Below are 22,304 nucleotides of genomic sequence, written 5' to 3'. Positions count from 1 at the left end.
GGTCCCCCTTTGATCTCCACGGTGCCGCCCGTTTTATTCGTAATCTTAGGTGCTCTACTGAGGTCTGTGTTTGCCGGTGTTATCTTTGATTTCGCGTGCTACGCGTTTCCCAGCGAGCAAAGTGGAAGGAGCGGCAAGGGATATTTCTGTTGTAGGTACAGAGCCCATCTACAGGAAGCGGGTTATGGCCTGTACCCAAGGCACACACACGCGGCGGCGGTGTGCTTCGAGTTTCTTCCGCGCGGAGGCGATGTATTCACCGGCTGAACTTGAGCTGTGCAGGAAGCAGGTTATCATGATTTTCCCCTTTCTTGAGGGATCGCCTAAGTCGAGCAAGGATGACGGCTGGATCCAGGACTGTGTCGAAGCTCAGATTGAGCTTTAGCACAGCTTTTCTCAATTGCGATATTTAAATCGTTGTGTGTAGTTTAAAGTGAACTTCGTGTATGTACAGGGTGTTCAAAATTAAGCTTTATGGTTTTCTTAAATTTAGAACCTGGGAGGTACGCGAAGGCCACTTGTGCATATAAGTTATGTGGCCAGGGGGACACAAAATGAGATTATAATTATCGCTGTCCGCAGCCAAATTAACTAAAATTGAATCATTAACGTTTTGTTGACTGCAGTAAGTGGGTATGTTTGTATTGAAAAGTTAGAGGCAGTCATGTTTCTACACAGTATCATTTGGAAGAATTCTAGCGTGTATGTGCTCCGAGGTATCCGACTCCATATTTTAATTGTCGTTCGCATGATTACGTATGCAAGAGAGTGCGAATCGGCGCAAAGCTCCTCCCTGATGTGACACGGCTGTTGCGTGCGGCGTTTAGTCTGACAACAGGGCTGAGGCATGGGCAAAGATGATAACATTTACCATTCCCGGATAGGCCAAGTACTTTGTAGTTGTTGGCGTAAAGGACAGACGACGGAGCCGGAGCCGCCGGCTTGTGCTTGCGAAAGTGTGCCGTGCAATGGGAGCCGCACACCATCTTGACGATGCGATTTCGTGGTATTTTCACTGTAGCCGGCGTCAGTGACGCTGAGTGTTTCGGCACAGCGGCAAGACTGAACAAGTGCAAGCAGGTCTCCGATACGCCGGCATACTACTACAGGTAAGAAATGCTTTAATTTCCCGTTTTCCGTGACATAGTAGACAGCCAGGTGATGCTATTCTTACCGGCGATTTGCATGCTTCTAGCGCGGATATTTAAACGAGTACTGCCTTAGAGGCGGTGGTAATTTAGCGTAAGCAAGGATTTGTAAATGATTTATATCACTTTCTAGTTTGCGAAATGAAGGCGTGTACGTGCGCTAGCGAAAACGTCGAGCGGTCGTCTGCTAATACGCAGGCACTTTTTCAAGCGAAGCTTGTATTGGCTCACAAGTGGCGTTGTCATGGTCACGCAAAAACCCAGTTGCTAACAGAACAGAGCAGCTGCGGAAAAGGGCGGTTTGATGAGTAGACAGCTTGGCCGGCGCCGGAGCGTGAGTCATTAGGAAGCATTCCAGCTGAATAGGCGCGCGCTCACGTCACGCGCGCAGCCATTCAGAGCCGTTTCGCTTCAGCTGGAGAGAGAAAGGGCAGGAAAGGGTATCGCGCGCGCTGCCGCCGGCTTCGTTTCCGTTCAGTGCAGTCTCGGAAAACAAATGAGTCGCCCATGCGTTCTGCGCTCCCCTGAGGAACGGGCAGCGTTCGACGAGCGGCAGCGAGAACTCACCATGGAAGGGCTTTCTGTCGGCGCGTGAATCCAGCCGTTAGAGCCACCCGAGCCCAGCCAATCCGAGAGCAACGACAAGAAGATCCCGAGCTGAGGAAGCAGGTGACCGAAGCAATCCGGTGCCGTTACGTGTGGGTTACTTAACCGGGACGAAGGTCACGTGCGCGCAGGACAAGCTTCGCTTACCTCCATTTTCCGGAAGCGGAAGGGTTGGTCATTTTTTATTGAGAGCTCTCACTTCGCGCTGCCGGTGATTCTTCGGGCCAGAGGGCGTGAGCGCACAACAATTCTTAAAGTGTTGTTAACCGAGCGCGTAACAATACGGGTTGCTTTGACGTCACCTGACATTTTATGCAAGGCATGAACATGATGTATTAAGTTTCGCGTTACCGATGCTTGGATGCAAGCTAATCAAATCGGCACTACTAGTTAGGACTTAGTATCTGGATATTCAATATTCAGTACGAGTTTAAAACGGATGTTTACTTACGTAGCGGTTGACCATTTGAGCTCATGCGTGTTTTCTTAAAAACGGGCTTGCCGAGCTACCTGCCTGAGTTTAACAGCATGGAATGTGCCTGGCCGCTGTACTCTTGCCTTCGCAAAAAGTAGTCATTTCCTTTCAAATTCAGCGCGCATACAGCCATCGTCAGCATTATGGGCTTGCCATTCGCAGTACCTGGGCGCATAGCTGCCTCTTCTTTGCGTCGCTGGTATAAGGGAAACGATGGAATGACAGCTTGCTACCCTTCCAGATTATGGATGTGCCGATCGGCATGCAACAATGTTCTAGAGATTTTGCAACGCTGCCTTGGTAGCATCAGAACAGAGCTTGACAAGTGACTTATCTACGCGGCAGACGTTGTGGTTTCGGAATTTACTCACACGTATCCTGCATAGAGTGCTTCGCAGCACGGTCGGGGTGCGGTGTCAATTTCGGGAAAAATCTAGTACCTCACTCACATCATCAATACGGATGTCGCGATACCTACAGCGCGCAGCTACCAGGAACAAATGCTGAAGTTTATCGGAGAAGGTTCATTGTCTTTACACCGCTGCAATCATCAGAGGGATGATGATGAGAATCGTCATCATCACTAATGAACTAATGATCACATAGTAACCACCTCCTTTTTGTGGTTACCATGTGAAGGGGAAGAGAAGTGGGAAAAGTAACTGGAGAGCAAGAGTCAAAATGGCGCCTACAATGACGTCTCTCGCAAGCTTGAGATAGCACTACTTATGGGTACAATGAGAAATTCCTTCTGGTGTGCGATACGCTCTTCCAGTGTAAGTTGAAATATTAGGGCCCGAACTTGCAGGAAATATGCGCGTTTTAATTATTTTCTTTCAAATGGCAAGAAACAGTATCTAGAATTTCCGACAAAGAAAACAAAGAGGTCTGCGTCTTCGTCCTCAACCCAGCAGTACTGTAAATTAAAATTTGCAAAAACAAAAAATCTCGCCTAGGAAACAATGCAACTCTGACGTTACAAGCTTCAGTCAATGTTAGAATTTAAACCGAATTTCATTGATTCGACACTTACCAAGAAGACCTGAAAGATGACAGCATTGTGCCCAGATTTTACTGCATTTCTGGACAATCCCGTAATGGTAAGTCTTGATGCTACAAGACTTCTCTCGGGCATAGTAAAACACCGGGCAAACGCAGAAATCTGTGTTACGAACAAGGTCTCGGCCACTGCAAAGAACATAGACCTATTCACTTATTGAGAATGAACGCATATCGTGTAAACAGCCATGCCACTTCTCAGAAACGTGCTGTCGGTTGTGCCGTCATCAGTTGTCCGTGAGCCGGACTGGTGAAACATTGGGGACGTTTGCATTAATGAAGCCAGATATTAAGCCGGATAAACCCTGTGCCATATCCGACTGGCATGCAGACAGCAGTTTCTTGAAAGCCATCCGCAAAATATTTGTGGTAATGCGTGGGTACTGCAAATGCTTTTCTTTTTTGTCCATAAGAGTGCGAGTGAGGCGTTTGGGAAGCTATTAAGTGGAACGCCAGAGTATGTCACCCATAACACATTGTTGGGACAGATATCTCTGAGCTGGTACTAGACTCCGGCTTTCAACTAAGACGCTGTGAGTTCCGTTCTGCCCGGTTTCATATCTGCAGTTGCAATAAGCTGTAGAACATTTCCCTAAAATTGCCTCTGAAAGACATTGAGGCGACGCATACGAAAAGCTTAACATTATCAAGTTGGGAAATTTATGACACAGGTCACATTTTATTAGGTTCAATTTTTTTAAAAAGAAACACGGCACGAGTTCTCATCTGCGCCATAAGGTCAAATGAATGCATCAAATGTATAACCGGCGGGTAATCACGCAAGGACCATTCTGAGCAACGTTCAGTGGCGGAATAGGCTAGGAGTTATTTCTTATAAAGTCGTCGCCTTTGTATTTCTCAACCATTAGAATAAGCACCCCGCATGGCTTCAAGGCAGCGCTACATAAAAACCCATAGGTCACTTTTCTCTCGGCATGACAGTGTAGTTCGGCAGTCCGACATTACAAGTTCGGCACTTCTAAAACCCCTACGGCATCAAAATTAATTATTCAAACTAACTACGTCACGTCTCGCAGTTTACTTCTAAATTTCTCGTAGTTCGTTAATTGTGAGGGATTCTTTTTTCACTTTCTCATGCTTCCTGGATTGGGTACGCCACCCACATCGGAAAATTCCACCATCACCTCATTTCTACAAATAAAGTTTATTCCTGCACCTCTCGTGCTTCACAACGAGAATGTGGCGAATAAACATCGAAATAGGAACGTTAACTGACTGTCGCGTAATTGCATCGTGCACAACTATAACGTGATCGCTTTCATCTCTGCCACCGCAATGGGCTTTGCACGCAGCAGCTAATGAAAATAAACGTCGTGACAAAATGAAAACTTCTTCAACAAAAACATATCACTTTGAGCTGCAAAACAAAACCGGCTAAAGGTCCACTGTGCTAGCGTTCTGAAACCAATAGCGGGGACTTGTAGCAGTCGCGCGGAAAAGCCGGCTTGCCTTCCACGAACCCGAAGCACTTCGACTGCGTGCGGGCCAGAAGCGCCGTGCGGTACCTCAATTGCTGCGGCGGAGTTTGGAACACGAGTCCCTTCTTGCCGCGCGCGTCGAAGCCGCAAGCGTAGCTATGGTACCGGTGCCGCGACACCTTCCACTCCGAGTGCCACGATCGACACAGCTTCGAGAGTCGCTCGTGACTCAGAAACGACGCCTTCGGCAAGACCCGCTGGATCGCGTTCACGTCGCACGAGTCCGAGGCGTTCGCGAGCACAACGGACACAGCCGCTACCGGAGGAAGCAGATGGCACAGCGAACGACCGGACGGAGTCTCGGTGAAACCGGAGGCCTTCTCACTGGCAGCCATCATCCGGGAGGGCGAAGGCCACTCGCTGACGTTGCCAAGCACCGACGTGGTCGGGTAGAGCAGCAGCGACGCCGTGGCACCCAGGATCTCCTCGAGCACACGCACCCTCGCCGCGTACCGGGCGGGTTGAGCATGCGCCGCTGCGTACGGCAGGAAGAATCCCAAAGTACAACCTGCCTTCTGCAGTTCAGCGGCGAGGTGCCTCACCGCCCGGACGAAACCTCGAGCGACGACGCTGCTTCCGTGGGACTCTGTCCACCACAGTCGAAGGCCAGCAAAGCGCTCGGACCTCGCCAGCAGCAGAGCGTTGCGGGCGAAGTCGGCCCTGGCCCGCTGACCTCCTGTTGCGAGGAGTCTCGGGAAGGCCGCGTCCCGCTCGCGGACTGCCACCAGCGTCGTTGGAGAGTGACGTTCGCCGAGGTCAGGCCATCCGGTCGCCTCGCCGTGATTACGCGACTTTGATTTAGTGACGCCTGTTCTGGAGGCCTCCGGTCGCAGGGTCATGTCGTCATCGAGAACGTAGCAGCACCGGATCAGCAGGTCGCAGTGTTCACTACCCGCTGGCATTGATTTCTGGCCCGTGATTTCAAAACTGTCGATCACGTCGTCACGGTGTGTATAGAGGCAGATGCTGCCATTCAGTTCGGTGGTGCCGTGATGGGGACGTGCAGCCTTCGATGGCTTTCCGGCAATGTGCGGGTCGCTCGTGAGAAAGTCTAGAAAACGACTCGCACCTGGAACCAAAAATTGGTGGCGAATGTTAGAGCAAATAAATGTGCACAAGAAATGAAAAAAAAAACATAGACAATTTGAAAGGGATAAGGCCGAGCCTGTCAGCGACGTCATAAATATCCAGTACGACATTAACTCACCATGGGTTAGTGTAACAGTCGGGGCAATAGTTTTTCGTACTGAGCCAGACTTTGCGGGTGTAAAAATTCCCTACGCTGAGCACTTTCCTCGGGCAGGAGTTACGAATATCTGTGCCTAATTCTCTGCATACTGCATACTGCATACTTTTCTTGCTAATTTATTATATATAGGGGCGGGCGAATAATCGCAGTTTCGAATATGAATCGTATGTTACACGCGAACTTTTTTTGTTCGTATTCTGAAATTTACTATTTCATATTTGCGAATGTCACAATTAACCCAATATTTCACTACAACCTACTGTTAAACTGCAGTAAGCGAAAGGTAGGTGTACTGTTACGGTAACGTTACTGGGCTGTCTGTTAAGCAAGGTATCGCAAGCTATCGAAATTGAAGCAAAGGCTAAATGTTTCGAAACAATGCAGCAACAAAGCGGGTCATGCAAGCTTTGTTCAAGGTTTATGCGTAACAATCTACATGACAACTCGTGAGTTTCCCTTGTAGTCTACGATACGCAAGGAAACCGAGGGCCCAATTTTTATTAGTCGTATCTTAAGAGGCCGAAAAACAGACACCAAGGGCAGCATAGGGGAAGTTAGATATACTTATTAATTGAATTTAAAAAATGATAAATTATTGGAAACTGAAAGGGGATCAAAAAAACAACTGGCCGTAGGCGGGACACGAACCCACATCTTCGCATTACGTGTGCGATGCTCTTATCAATTGAGCTCCCACGGCACCGTTTTCCCATCCACTTTCTGGGGTACTAATGTTTATCCCCTTTTGACGCAGGCATCTTTTTGGGTGAAGGCAACTGGTTAATAAAACGACACATGCTGCCTGAAGGCATCAATGCTTCCGGATTCAAGGCCTCGGTATGTAACGAACGAGAAGAAAGGAAACCGAGGGTCCGTTTTTCATTAGTCACATAATGAGAAGCCAACAAACAGACACCACGGAGCACCATTTGTAAGAGCCTCGAACGCGTGATGCGAATGCATGGGTTCGTGCCACACCTGGAGCCAGTTGTTTTTTATTCACTTTCATTTTCCATTGATTTATTATTTCTTTAATTCAATCAATAAGTACATGTAACTTCCCCTATGCTGTCCTCGGTGTCTTTGTTTGTCGGCTTTTTATGATATCCCTTGTAGTCGGTAATTTAGTGTGTCTTGTCATCTAGTTATGTAGCAGTTTGAGCTCTTACTCTGCAACCTGTAATGTTGTCCTCGGAATGCGCCATTTTACACGTGTCTACGACACAGAACTGCTTCAAGAGCTTTTTCTTTCCTTTTTCTGTCCTTTTTGTACAGCGCCTGAATTCTCTTCAACAAAGATTTATTGGTATACTAATAATTCAGCAGCCATTTATTCTTAGAAATATTGTTTGCAACCGCGCTCCGGTATTCTGGGAGTCCTTTTATTGACAATTAGTGATATTGTGTTTAAAGCTGCTCTTCCTTGTCCATAAGAGTTGCCTGCTGTTTTTCACTAGTCTGTACAAGTGTATCACCCAAATATACCGGAATAAGTATTCCTGCTACAAATATTCTCATCATCATCAGCAGCAGCAGCCTGTTTTATGTCCACTGCAGGACGAAGGCCTCTCCCTGCGATCTCCAATTACCCCTGTCCTTCACCAACCGATTCCAACTAGCGCCCGCGAATTTCTTCATTTCCTCGCTCCCCGTAGTCTTCTGCCGTCGTACACTGCGTTTCCCGTCTCTTTGTATTCATTTTTATACCTAATGGTCCAACGGTTATCTAACCGTTGACCGTTACATGACCTCCTCCGCTCAATTTTTTTCTCTTAATGTCGATTAGAATATCGGCTATACCCATTTTCTCTCTGATCTAAACAGCTCTCTTTCTGTCTCTTAACGTTATGCCTAGCAATCTTCGTTCCATCGCTCTTTGCGCTGTCCTTAACTTGTTCTCCAACTTCTTTGTCAGCCTCCAAGTCTCTGCCCCATATGTCAGCACTGCTAAATGCACTGATTGTACACCTTCCTTTTCAATGATAATGGTAAGCTTCCAGTCAGGAACTGACAATGTCTGCCGTATGCAATCCAACGCATTTTTATTCTACTGTGAATTTCCTTCTCATGATGAAGACGCCCTGTGAATAATCGACTTAGGTAAACGTACTCCTTCACAGACTCTAGAGGCTGACTGGCGATCCCTGAACTCTTGTTCCTTTGCCCAGCTATTCATCATTATATTTGTCTTCTGCATATTAATCTTCAACCCCGCTCTTACACTCTCTCTCTTAAGGTCCTCAATCATTTCTTGTAACTCGTCCGCGTTGTTGCTGAATAGAACAATGTCATCGGCAAACCGAAGGTTGCTGAGATATCCGCCGTCTATCCTTGCTCCTAAGCCTTCCCAGTTTAATAGCTTGAATACTTCTTCCAGGCACGCAACGAATAGCATTGGAGAGATTGTGTCTCCCTGTCTGACCCCTTTCTTTATAGGTGTCTGCCTGCTTTTCTTGTGTACAACTAAGGTAGCTGTAGAACCTCTGTAGATATTTTCCAATGTATTTACGTAAGCGTTCGGTACTCCGTGATTATGTAATGCCTCTATGACTGCTGGTATGTCTACTGAATCAAATGCCTTTTCGTAATCTATGAAAGCCATATAGAGAGGCTGATTGTACGCTGCGGATTTATCGATAACCTGATTAATGACATGGATGTGATCCATTGTAGAGTATCCCTTCCTGAAGCCAGCCTGGCCCCTTGGTCGACTAAAGCCCAGTGTTGCCCTTATACTATTGGAGATAATTTTAGTAAACACTTTATAGAATACTGAAAATAAGCTAATGGTCCTATAACTTTTCAATTATTTAACGTCTCCCTTTTCGGGAATTAGTATAATGTTTGCATTCTTGCAGTTTTCTGGGACCATTGCAGTCGATAGAAACTTCGTATAAAGAGCCGCCAGTTTTCCAAGCATTATGTCTCCTCCATCTTTGATTAAATCGACTGTTATTCCATCTTCTCCTGCCGCTCTTTCTCGTTTCATGTCCTCCAAGGCCCTATTGACCTCATCGCTAGTTATAGGAGTTTCCGTATCCTGTTCATTACTGTTTCTAATGGAGGTATCCTGACTCCTCTGGGTATTGTACAGGTGAGCATAGAATTCTTCCGCTTCTTTTACTGTATCTTCGAGATTGCTGATGATATTACCCTGCTTATTTTTCAGTGCATATGTGTTGGTTTGTCCTATGCCAAGTTTCTTTCTCAGTGATTTCAGGCTGCGTCCATTTTTTACGGCTTCTTCAGTCTTTCTTACGTTATAGTTTCGTGTATCACTTATTTTGGCCTTCTTGATTAGTTTTGACAGTTCCGCGAAACTTATCATATCTCTTGAGCTGGACACTTTCATTCTTTGTTGCTTCTTTATTAGGTCCTTTGTTACTTGGGAGAGGTTGCCTACTGGTTGCCTTGGTAACTTGCCTCCCACTTCAATTGCTGCCACTGAAGCCAAGCTCGTTACGACTTCATTCATTGCCTCTATGTCATCATCATCATCATCTCTCTGTTCTAAGGCTGCATATTTGTTTGCAAGTACCAGCCTGAATTTGTCTGCTTTTGATTTGACCAATTTTGCTCTTTCTGTCTTCAAATTGAGGTGAATCTTAGCCCTCACTAACCGATGATCACTGCACTTTACCCTACCTATCACTTCTACACCCTGCACTATGCTGGGATCAGCAGAAAGTATGAAGTCAATTTCATTTCTTGTTTCACCATTAGGGCTTTTCCAGGTTCACTTTCTGTTGCTACGCTTCTTGAAAAAGGTGTTCATTATTTTCAGCTTATTCCTTTCGGCAAATTCTACCAGCATCTCTCCTCTAGCGTTCCTAGAATCGACAACGTAGTTGGCAATTGCTTGTTCACCAGCCTGCTCTTTCCCCACTTCTGCATTGAATTCCCCCATTACTACAGTATACTGAGTTTGCACTTCTCTCATCGCTAATTCAACATCTTCATAAAAGTGATATACTTCCTCATCATCGTGACTGGATGTTGGAGCGTACGCTTGTACTATCTTTAATCTATACCTAAGTTTGATTACGACTACAGCTACCCTCTCATTAATGCTGTAGAATTCGTCAATGTTGCCCGCTATGTACTTATGGATTGATTCCCGTATTGACCCCGGATTGACCCCGTATTGATTCTTCTCTGGGAGACCTCTATAGCAGAAGACATGTCCGTTATTCAGCAAAGTTTAAGCTTCACCAGTTCTTCTAATCTCACTAAGGCCGATGATATACCAAACAATGTCTGATAGTTCCTCAAAGAGTCCTGCTAAGCTAGCCTCACTCGAGAGGGTTCGGTTGTTAAACGTTGCAAGAGTCAGTTTCTACTGGCGGCCTGTCCGGACCCAGAGATTCTTAGCACCCTCTGCTGCGTTACAGTTCTGACCGCCGCCTTGGTCAGGCGCTCCGCAGCTGCTGAGGACTGAGGGCCATTGGGAAATTCAGAGAGTCATTTGGGAGGCAGTGGCGGAATCCTGCACCATGGAGGCCAGTTCCAGTTCTTGTGAGGGAGGGTCATTGTTGAAGCTTAGTAGGCATTCCTAATTTGGTTGTACCTGGATTACTATAGCCCCACGCGCTCTCTTTTGCCGGTGTCAAGCGTCACTCCAAGCCTGCACATGTAGTGCACTGGAGGAAGTGAACTTCAAGCTTACCATCGTCAAAGTAAAAAAAAAAAACCTTATAGAAGGATTGGAACTTCCGACTATGGCAACCGAGCATTCGACATAGCTCAGTCAGATAATCCCATAGGCGGCGGGGCTACCTTATTGCAGACAAGTACAGCCCAGAGGGCCCTACATGCCTAAAAACTTCGCCATCGCGTTCAGGAAAACACATCTATCACGGATGAATGAAAGAATATAAGTGCAAATGTAGAAAAAATAACAGGACACAAACGACTTTTTTTAAAGAAAATCTGTGTATGAACTTTGCAACTGTTGACGCGTTACGTTATTTATTTCTTATTATTTGCGTGCTACTGCAAACCTTCATCACTTTTCTCTACCTTTAGCGCTGCAACTTTTTTTTGGGGGGGGAGGGGGGTTTCATTAGAAAGTCAGTGCGAGCCATGTCTGTAGAGTCAGTTTAGGTCCATTCAGTATATCTGAAATGCCTGAAAACATGCTTGAATTATCCGCGGTATACGGGTTTTGATTATCGCGGCAGGTGGCACGGCATAGTATTTCTCAATGGTTCTAACATCGTGGTTTAGGAGTCTCCCGTACGCAAACGGCCATGAACTCGGCTAGATATACAATATATTTCCGGCGGAATCGAACAGCACTTAAAAGTTGTGTGGAAAAGAAAGAAAATTAGAAAATAAGAAAACATTCAGCGCTTAACGCGAATTCACTAGTCGCGCCTGGAGGGAGGTACATCAAACAGTTCACGATCTCGGCTGTCTGTCTCACGCATCGGAGAAGTCTATGCACTATTAAAGGACCCCTTACCAGGCCCCACAGGAAATTTTGGTTATACGCTTGAAGTTATGTGTCCTCTAGGAGGCTTTCTGCCGCAAGAATTTTTCAAATCGGCTCATTAATAGCCGAGATATAAATATTCCAGTGCCGCGAACCCATGATTTCAGGAGGCGAGCTCCACTGCCAAGCGAGACACTCTCTCCACGCGCCCCGTCTACCCTCCGCAAGCGAAATTCCTTCCCTGCGTTCTCCCATACCGGACCTCGAGGATCGCGTGACGCATACGTCACTGGCCCCACCTCGATTTTTTTTTCTCCTCACCTTCTTGCGGCGCGGCGCACTTCCGCTGACGGCGTCCCACGCGAGCTGTTGTGTTTGTCTCGTTGTGTTTGTTTCATGCAGCACACGATTTCGTGCGCCGTGCGCGAGGACCGCTGACTAGCGCTGTAAGTCAGTGCTACACGAATACTGAGGCAGGCACAAGTGGATCACAGAGCATTATCCCGTCGCTGGAACACGGTAGAAAATGACATAGTTTCGGTGTCTGCGCGCGCGACTGCACGTCGGTGTGGACAAGCATACGAAACGGAACTACATCTCTCTTGTTGCGGTGCAGAGTACAACAAAAAAACATGCAGACGTTCGGTTTCTGCGCTTTAATATTTCCCTAAGCTTTAATTCGTCTATTCAAGCAACATATTACACAAATAACAGATGTTGGCTTGAATAATTCTCGAAGTCACGTGTCACCACGAGTGACGTCACAGTGCGAATAGGTTACGTAGGCGCACTAGCGCGTGTACGTCGTCCTCCGGCTTGGAGCGCTGCGGCCGCGAGGACAAGGGAAATCAGCGTTGGGTTTAATAGTACAGCTCTTTCCGCGGCGCAGAGCGATGTAATGCTTAGCAGACACGATCGTCAGCGCGCGTTGTATGCACAGAACTTGTCAACTCAAAATGGCCAGACCTGGTGAGGGGCCCTTCAATGTACTTCATGTTTTCTCAATGTTGCCGGATTCGAGACCCTCGTTATGTAATGAACGACAAGAAAAGGGGCCCGATTTTTATTAATATAGTCATGAGGAGCCAACAAACAAAGACAGCAAGGATAACATGGGATAAATTACTCGTACTTGCAAACTAAATTAGAGAAATTGCATATATAATGGCAATGAAAGTGGATAAAAAGAAAAACTTGCTGCAGGTGAGGAACGATCCCGCGTAATGCGAATGCGTGTGGCCAATTCCCACCTGCAGCAATTTGCTTTTTCGTCCACTTTCATTCCCCGTAATTTATCATTTCCTTAATTGAATTAGTAAGTATAAGTAATTTCCCCTATGTTATCCTTGGTGTTATATATATATATATATATATATATATATATATATATATATATATATATTGAAATACCACGGTCGAGACGACGCTTTATTCCAAGAAGGAAAAATGGCGCCGATGCAAAAACGAACACGAGCCGAAATGATTGATGATGACTTTGTACAGATGAAGATAAAGTCTGGATAAATGCTTACACTAATTTCCCCAGCAGACCAAAGCGGCCAGTCTGGCCGCACATTTGACGGTGGAAAGGAGATGAAAGGGCTTCAGGCGGGAAACGTGCACGATCTCTGTTCCGCGGCAGCGTCGGTCAGTTGGGGCATCAACAGGTGTAACGCGATAGTTCACCGGCGACGTCTGCTCTACGACTTTGTAGGGGCCAATATATCGCGACTCAAGCTTCTCACATAAACCGGGTGTTCGTGCAGGTGTCCATAGGAGCACATCGTCACCAGGGCGGTAGGAAACGACGCGGTGAGAGGCATCGTACCGATGTTTGCGATCGTCTTGGCTGGCTTCAGTGTTCATACGGGTGCGACGACGACATTGGGCAAGACGAGACACAAACTGGTCGCAAATGAATGGTGAACGTTGACGGGGCCAGACAAGAAAGAAACGTCGAGTGATGAGGTGGGGTGCTGGCCGAATACTAAGAAAAACGGAGAGTATCCGGTGGTCCGCTGAACAGATGTGTTGTATGCAAATGTTACAAATGGGAGAATCGCACCCCAGCTGCGATGGTCAGGTTGAATATACATGGAAAGCATGTCGCACAGCGTGCTATGAAATCGCTCTGTTAGGCCGTTGGTTTGAGGGTGGTAGCTAGACGTTGTCTTGTGCCCGGTGTTGGACGCTTGCAGAACTTGATTAAGAGTGCTTGAAATAAATGCCTTGCCTCGGTCGCTTAAAATAATGTGAGGCGCCCCGTGGCGTAAGTAGATAACCTGCAAGAAGAAGGCCGCTACTTCTGAGGCAGCTCATGAACGTATTTAGGTTGTTTCAGCGTACCGGGTCAAGTGGTCAACAGCAGTGACGATCCATCTGTTGCCGTCTGGAGTAGGTGGGAGTGGCCCGAAAAGGTAAATGCCGACGACAGAGAAGGGTTCTGCTGGACAAGGAAGTGGTTGTAGCGTCTCGACCGGGGCAGTAGTAGGTCGCTTACGGTGTCAGCAAAGCGTGCACGAGGCAACATATCTAACTATGCTCGTGGAAAGACCTGGCCAAAAGAATCGGCTGCCTATGCGCTCATGTGTTTTGTGGTAGCCCAAGTGGCCTGACGTAGGGTCATCGTGTGAGGCCTGCACAATTGCAGCGCGAAGAGAGCGCGGTAGAACGGGAACCCATCGATGGCCTTCCGGGTGAAAAATGTACCGGTAGAGCATGTCGTCTTCGAACTTGAACAGTTTGAGCTGTTTCCGTAGCCTGGCATTGGGTGGAGATGAAACACCGCTAAGGCGATTGATGATACCACGGCAATAAGAATCGGCGCGCTGGTGAGTGGAAAGCACTGAAGGGCGGTTTGATGGAGTCAAGGAAGAAATCGGTGTAATAGACGATGCGTCCTCCGTGCGGCCAATTTGACAAGGTGATGTGATGTGGTCCGATGATGGTGGTACTGGGCATCGCGAAAGAGCATCGGCACCTTGGTGCTTCCTTCCGGACTTGTATATGACATCGAAATCATATGCTTGTAATCGGAGTATCCAGCGGCCAAGGCGTCCAGACAGGTTTTTGATTGTCGGCAACCAACATAGGCCATGGTGGTCGGTCACAACTGTGAAATGTCGACCGTGGAGATATGGACGAAATTTCTGAATGGACCAGACAACAGCCAAGCACTCTTGTTCGATTATCGAGTACTTCTTTTCCGCGGAAGTGAGAACGCGGCTTGCATATGCAACAACCTTTTCGCAAAATTCGTGGTCGCGCTGCAGCAGTATGGCACCAATTCCTTGACCACTAGCATCTGTATGCAGTAATGTGGGCGCCTTGTCATCAAAATGACAAAGAACAGGTGGGGATGTTAGTGCGCGCTTGAGTTCTTGGAACGCGGCTTCGCACTGATCGTTCCAATCGAAGGAACTGGAACTAGCAAGGAGAATGAGGGGCGAGGCAATGCTGGCAAAGTTCCGGATAGAACGTCGAAAGTATGAGGCGAATCCAATCAAGCTGCGCAGTTCTTTTGCACGAAGTGGGCGTGTAAAGTTGAGCACTGCGGAAATTTTGTCCGGATCGGGCTGGATGCCGCCTTTGCTAACGAGATGACCCAGGACTTTAATCGCTAGGCTAGCGAAATGACTCCCTCGTGTTTAGTTGAAGTCCGGCATTAGAAAGGCATGTAAGCTTTTCATCTAAGCGTTGTAGATGGTTAGTGAAAGTCGAGGAAAACACGACGATGTCGTCGAGGTAACATAGACAAGTTTTCCACTTGAGGCCGCGAAGAACAGTGTCGATCATTAATTCTTTCAAATGTGGCGGGAGCATTGCATAGACTGAAAGGCATTACGTTAAACTCGTAAAGACCATCCGGAGTAGAAAAGGCGGTCTTTTCTTTGTCCGCTTCGTGCATTGGAATTTTCCAATATCCGGAGCGAAGATCAAGGCTGGAAAAGTATTGCGCGCCTTGCAAAGAATCAAGGGTGTCATTGATACGGGGCATCGGATATACATCCTTACGGGTGATCTTGTTTAGCGCGCGGTAGTCAACACAATATCGTACCGATCCATCCTTCTTCTGCACTAAAACGACGGGTGATGACCAAGAACTGGCGGAGGGACGTATGATGTTTCTTTTCAGCATATTGGCGACGTTCTCCTCGATAATATTGCGTTTGGCCAAAGAGACTCGGTAGCGATGACGGCGTACAATAGTCTGGTCATCGGTGTCGATACGATGGAAGGCAGCGGAAGTCTGTTCGAGTGACAAAGTCTGTTCGAGTGACAAAGTATCCATATCAAAGGAGGCCTGGTGCTTCGTAAGCAATTTTAGCAACGCTTCACTCTGAGCAGCAATAAGGTCAGGCCTTATCACGGAAGCAAGGGCAGATGAAGCAGATTTGCCCTGTTGAGGAAGAGCTTGCGAGGCGGCAAGAGGAAGCAGGGAGACTGGTTGGGTGTCCACATAACAGGTCACTGCGAAGCCTTGAGGAGGTAGGAGGATTGTCTCAGTGGTCGCGTTTAAAGCGATGATTAATGCAGAGCTTTCTTTGAACCGCACCAGGCAGGAAGCGAAGACAATCCCACGGGCAAGACAGCGACCGTAAGGAGTGATAATCACGTCGTCATTGGTGATGTCCGTAGAAGAGAGACTTATGATTTGCTCGTGGCCGGGAGGCAGTACAGAATCGGCAGCAGTGAGAAAACGCAGTCGTGGCTCCTCGGCACTCCCGCTGCAATGATTTGTCTCGATCATATGCACTGCACGTTGACGGAAAGAGTTTAAAGCGGACGCTGACGAGAGGAAGTCCCAATCTATAATTAGTTCGTGAGGGCAAGGGAATAAAATCGCGAACTTAATGTGATGACGGATACCATCAACGAAGACGCGTGTTGTACTTGGGCTGATGGTCGAATGATTGCTCCATTAGCCCCAATCAGGGATGAACCAATATAAGGCGTCTTCACTTTCCGGAGACGAGATCACAGGTCCGCACGCATAACAGATGTAGTAGCTCCCGTGTCAATCAGAGCTAACAAACGCACACCCTCCACAGACACCAATAACATGTTCGAAGGACGTTCAGGAGGATTTGGAGCACTTCGCGGCGATGCAGTTTTCCCTCCAAAAACTGCACTGGTTAGTTTTCCGGTCGCTAGACATGGAGTTGGGAGACAGGCCGAAGTGGCGAAACAGAACGTCGGAGCGGTGATGGGGAGCGGCGTCTTGAGACACGTGCGTTGTGGGCGGTGTTGGAGAAGTCGGCCGGAGATGGCGAGATTGGCGAGCGGGACGATTATCGTCACAAGTGCGGCAGACGCGAGGAGGTGGCCCATCGCGTTCAAAGGCAGCGTAACCACGGCGTTCGTCTTGCTGGCGGCGTCGGCAAAACCGGGAGACATGTCCTCGAAAGCCGCAGTTATAGCAGATAGGCCGCGACGAACGCCAGGCAGAGTAGTAAAGCTGGTTCGGAGCTCGGGCGACTAAAGTTGCCAGGTGATCGTGAACTGGCGCAGGTGGTGTGATTGGCTGGCATTGCAGCAACCTGGGCGTAAGAAGCCGGTTGTGGGCAAGGAGAAGCGTTGGTATGGTGGGCGTTCTGCAGGGAGGCCAATTCCTCCTTAATAATGCCGCGCAGGTCAGTAGAAGCAAGTTGGACGTCAGCGCTGCTGCAAGGGGGTGAGCCACGCGCTTGCAATTCCTCGCGAATTATGGCTCTAATGATAGACCGGAGCTCAATACTGTTTGCCAGGGGGTTATCGGAAAAGTCCGGTTGCAAGCGGATAGATTGCAGGGCGTCGAGGCGCTGACAGACGGAGACGACGTCCGACACCGTCGAAGGGTTTTGAGCGGCGAGTGCGTTGAAGGCAGTAGATCCTATACCCTTAAGAAGGTGTCACACGCGATCAGTTTCTGGCATGGCACTTTCGACACGGCGGCAAAGCGCGAGGATCTCCTCAATGTACGAGGTATACGACTCGCCATAATGCTGGACGCGCTCAGACAGCCTCTTTTTCGCAACTTCCGAACGAACCGTGGGTGTGCCAAAAATCCGCCGTAGCTGCTCCCTGAAAGAGGACCAATCACGGAAGTCTCTCTCGTGATTCAGGAACCATGTCTTGGCTACTTGAGTAACGTAAAATGGTACGTTGTTCAACCTCGATGTCTCGTTCCAGTTGTTGTATTCGCTCACACGATCATAGTCGTCGAGCCAGTCTTCAACGTCCTCACCAGGCAAGCCAGAGAAGATTCCAGGATCGCGATACCGGTTGTTGGCAGGGCTGGGAGCGGGGGTGGCTGGCACTTGAACCGAGATCGTGGACGCTGCGGTCTGGTCTTGCGACATGGCGGCCTCTTGGCGTAAACAGCGTCCTGAACGTAGCTCCAGGAGAGATCTTGAAGTGGACTGAGTTCGAAGGGATCTTAAAGCGCCTCCACCACTTGAAATACCACGGTCGAGACGACGCTTTATTCCAAGATGAAAAAATGGCACCGATGCAAAAACGAACACGAGCCGAGATGATTGATGATGACTTTGTACAGATGAAGATAAAGTCCGCATAAATGCTTACAATATATATCTGGTTGTATTTTTCCAAGAAAAAACAAAATCCCGCGAAATACGCGAAATACGAAATAGATGCGCACTCGCACGCCGCTACTCAAGCGCCTACAAGCAACCACTACAAGATACGCGGCTGCATTCTCTTATCGCCGCATCGTACAAGGCTCCACTACACTTATCAATGCGTCACCGGCGTACTCTCCTGATGCCGCGACCATCACATAGCGTGAAGCCCTGTATGGAGCTGCCGCCGCTAGTAAAGCCGTGCATCCGTGGCTACTCGTTTGGGAACGCTTGAGTAGCCGCGCGCGAGCGCGTATCTATTTCGTATTTTGGATGTTTCGCGCGCTTTTGTTTTTTCTCGGAAAAACCTACGAGGCAAAGCTCAGAACTAAATAAATGCTTGATTCGGAGGTTATTTGAGGTGCCCAACAACTTTGTAATTGATATATTTGCGATTCAAGCAGTAATTAAATGTTCACTAATTAAAGTAATTAAATAAGTAATGCGTCATGATGAAAAAAAATACTGGCCGTGAGTACGTATACGACTACGGCTACTATGCAGTCGGTACGATTTCTCTAGTGCTCTTGGGTATTTTTAAAATCTTGTTCCAAGTTAGCTGGGACTCGGGGCAAAAAGGTCAGCAATACCGTCTTATTTTTTACCTTGCACGGCGCCTACTCAATCGTAAACATTGTTTTTTTTTTAGATTCGAAATATTCACCGCAAAGGAATGATAAAATCCAGAAAGCGGTTTCATTACGTTCAATGCGACAGTCAGCAAGAAATTATGCGCCACGGTATAGCGCGTCCCGTAAAGAAGGCCACAGCAGCGGCACCAAATGATCAATTCCTTCTTCATCGTATGTCCGAGCTATACGCGATGAGAAACTCAGAATTAGGCGTAAGCTTCGCCCTCAATAAAGCACCGCAGACGTGCCTGCGTGCTCGAGAATATAGTTACCAGAGAGACGCCGGTATTCCAAGAACTTCGTCCTGGCGGCACCGACAGGGGCGAACGTATGTATGTGGAACATCTATACGAACTCTTCTTGAATATAAGCAACGTTCTCGTATTCGCCACTACGTTCACATCTCGTCGTCACTGACTGCATGAGTGTTTCATACATGTCAAGCTGCGAGCTTTAACGTTCGTAAAGTCTCGCTCGCCGAGGTAGTGCAGCTGGGAATTAAATACATTTTCTTTAAACCTCGCCCCATGCAAACGTCCTTTCATAAATACATGCATACTTTATTAAGGATTCTTTAACTTTCCACGCAGCGCACGAGCAACGACAAACTTTGCGCAGCAAATAACGAGATGCAGCGCACCGATTTTAGGTATAGTGAATGTTGCCGTGACTCCTTCGCAAGTTTGCCTGTATAAACGTGCTCGAGTCAAGTACGCCGCTTGAATGATTTCCCCATGCGTCGAAGGAATTCAAACGGAGGGTTCGGGGACCTATACAAACGAAGCATACTTGCAAAGAAAAATTATTTTTCGTAAAATTTTACTCGACGTCGGAAAATCATAAAATTAACCCAAATTCGGAATCGTTACAAAAATTCGGGAGAGTCAGCAGGTATAGGGTGCTTTCCAATTCTTGACATCACTGAAAGCAGTCTGCTTTGACCGATAACAAAACAGGTTCGAGGCCGTGTGAATGACTGTATTTGTAACTCGTCTCTGCATCCTGACGGTACCTCGGATCGAAAAGAAAAGCTACGCAAAGCAAATGTTATGCCGGTGTTTTAAAACGTTTCCGTCTGGAAACATGCGGAAAAGACAACGTCGCTGACGTTCACCACAAAGGGCGACTAAGTTTTCTTCTGCGAAAGCGAACTTCGCGTCGAGTTTCCGAGCACTTTTTCCAGCATGCAGCCAGCTTGTTTACACATCAACGCACAGACTGCAACGTTGATTTCGAAGCTGTCGTCGCGAAACTCTCTTTCGCGAACTGCGTCTGATCTGGCACGAAGCTAAACGTCGCTGCTGTCGGGTGCGGTGCCTGCACTTAGGCGTCGAACTCGGGTATCGGTGCACTCCTGCAGCGAGTTCATCTTTCCTTAGCCCTAAAAACATGGCGCCATAACGATCGCCCCCTCACCTTCGTCGCCCGGCTCTCCCGTGACCTCTTCGTCCGCCCCCCGCGGTACGCCGTTCGCGGTGCTACGCCATCGGATGGCGCTGGCGGTGGCCGCGTTGTCACGGATGCCGCCGTCGCGGTTTTTGAGGTATTTCCAGTACCACGTGACGAACACGGTCAACACGAGGAGCAGCATGACGACCAACACCGCCATGATCCACATGGTCCAGAAGGATCGGGACCGCCGCGTGTCGTCTGCCGCCGGGCGAACGGAGTCGGCGACTGCGGAGCTGACCGTGCACCACGAGATTCGGCGACCCTTCGGCTTGCCGCCACCGCTGGTGAGTCACCGGGGACCGCGCATTTTTGTTTTTCTCATTCGTGCGATGTTCGTGCGTAAACTTTGCCAATAATACTAGCAAACTGGGCGAGCTGGTAGCGTTTCATGTTTGAAAAGGCGCGTCATACGAGGAACAAGGGGAAGAAGGGAGACAGGACAGACGACACGACTACGACTGAACGTTTGCCGGAAATACGGAAGTTACTTAGGCAACATTGTACGAAGACACTGCGCGTGCGCCATCCCCGACATCCCCTTCACTCACTTTACCTTACTTGTTGGATAAAACATGGCGCATACGTCCTATTTACCTTCTCCACCTGTTCCCTCGTTTTAAACGCCCTTTTAAACATTCATCGTTACCTACCCTTTTCTACCTAGTAATTCTTTATCGACCATTAAGTAGTGAATAAAACGCTGACTATATGTTTAGTATGTGGACCTTCACGCCCTGCGTGAGCTCGGCATAGTCAAAGGTTCAAGCAAGAAAAATTACTGGGTACGTCGGATACGTCGGCCTCTCTGCAGCCAACAGAACCACATGACCTGCAAAGGACCATATGACCATTAGAAATATTGTAGAAAAGTGTGTAAAAAAGCTATACAAGCCCCTCAAATGAAATAAGGTAGGTCCGTGTGGTGGTGGTAGAGTTGGGCACATGCTCTCGTGCCGCGTCTGTTTCCAGTGAGAAAGGGGACACCCGTAATGTATACTATACACACACCTGTTAGGAAATTCAGAGAAACTGGTTTGGCAACATGCGTATTGGCATCATCAAGAAGAAGATGGCGTCGCTACGCGTACAGACGATCTACGCTCTTTCTTTGCGTGTTTCAAAGAGTAGACAAGTTCTTTTTAATGAAACCTGGTGCCGAAAGTACCGCCAACGTACCCGGGTGTGGAGATGATGGGGCGAACTCTGGGGTCGCGCTGGTCGATTCCCACGAACTCGAACTCGCTGACCTGCGGTGTCTGCTGGCCGGGCGTGGCCTGCGTGGCACCCGCGTAGAAGTAGCTCTGGTAGCGCGGGTCCCAGTACACCTCCAGGGGAGACCACTCTCGCGTCGCCGCCGCCGCGTCCATTTCGGCACATATCCGGGGCCGCCTGTGCCTCAGCGGCACCGGGTTCGCCGGCCGGGACATTCTTCTTCTCCCTGTCCGTCTTCCCTAGTCAATGCCACTTGCCCACTGCGAGAGCGTCGGACGCCGCGCGCGCAATTGGAACGAACGAGGTGGGCCTGACTAAATGATTTAAAGATGCGTACACAACTATAGAGCAACCGAGCGAAATTAAAAATTGAAATCATATATAAAATTTCGACGAGGGTGCAACTTATATTACTCAGGTGAGGGCGATTAACCGGCGACAGGTTAGCGTAACATGAGGTCACTGTTCATTACCGGCTGATCTCACCGCGCTCTTTGCTTTTTTAAGCTCCAACGTTCAAATTGTTAACTCCCTTATTTCTTATACACCTAATTTGGCCACCCGATTCATGGCCAATCCCCCAATGTGGGTACGTGCCACAGCCACTCAGAACAACAACAGCATCCGCCCTCCGCAGTCTACATGGAGATGCTCCATGCCGCTCTCCATAGCGCTCCGATAGCTTCCCTCTCCACTCTGCTTAGACGTTCAGGCAGATGAATATCATCTACCAATTAATTCTTTATGCTGCTTACGCAATAAAATACTTTGCAGGAAGGTTCACACTGCACAAATACAAAATTTTCATCGTGGACAGGTCCATGCAAAAGCCTTTTGGCAAACCTCTTAAATAAAATAAAAACCCTCCAACTATCGTCGAGGGCTGGGGCAAGGGAAAGCTGTGCGTGCTTGACG

General features: G+C 48.2%; 1 protein-coding gene across 2 annotated transcripts in view; it reads left to right on the top strand.

The window, feature by feature from the left end:
• Window positions 1-946: 946 nt before the first annotated feature.
• Window positions 947-22,304, top strand: part of LOC126540575 (uncharacterized) — an 80,070-nt gene continuing 58,712 nt past the window's right edge. The window contains exon 1 of one of the 2 annotated variants that reach the window (XR_011892854.1): window positions 947-1,109. The gene's annotated coding sequence lies outside the window, so the exon portion shown is untranslated. Of the gene's footprint in view, window positions 1,110-19,076; window positions 20,462-22,304 lie in introns of those variants that run through there. The other variant, XR_008614560.2, reaches the window with a different exon arrangement.

Source organism: Dermacentor andersoni, chromosome 2, assembly GCF_023375885.2.
Source record: "Dermacentor andersoni chromosome 2, qqDerAnde1_hic_scaffold, whole genome shotgun sequence".
NCBI lineage: Eukaryota > Metazoa > Arthropoda > Arachnida > Ixodida > Ixodidae > Dermacentor > Dermacentor andersoni.
This window is presented reverse-complemented; position numbering and strand designations above follow the sequence as displayed.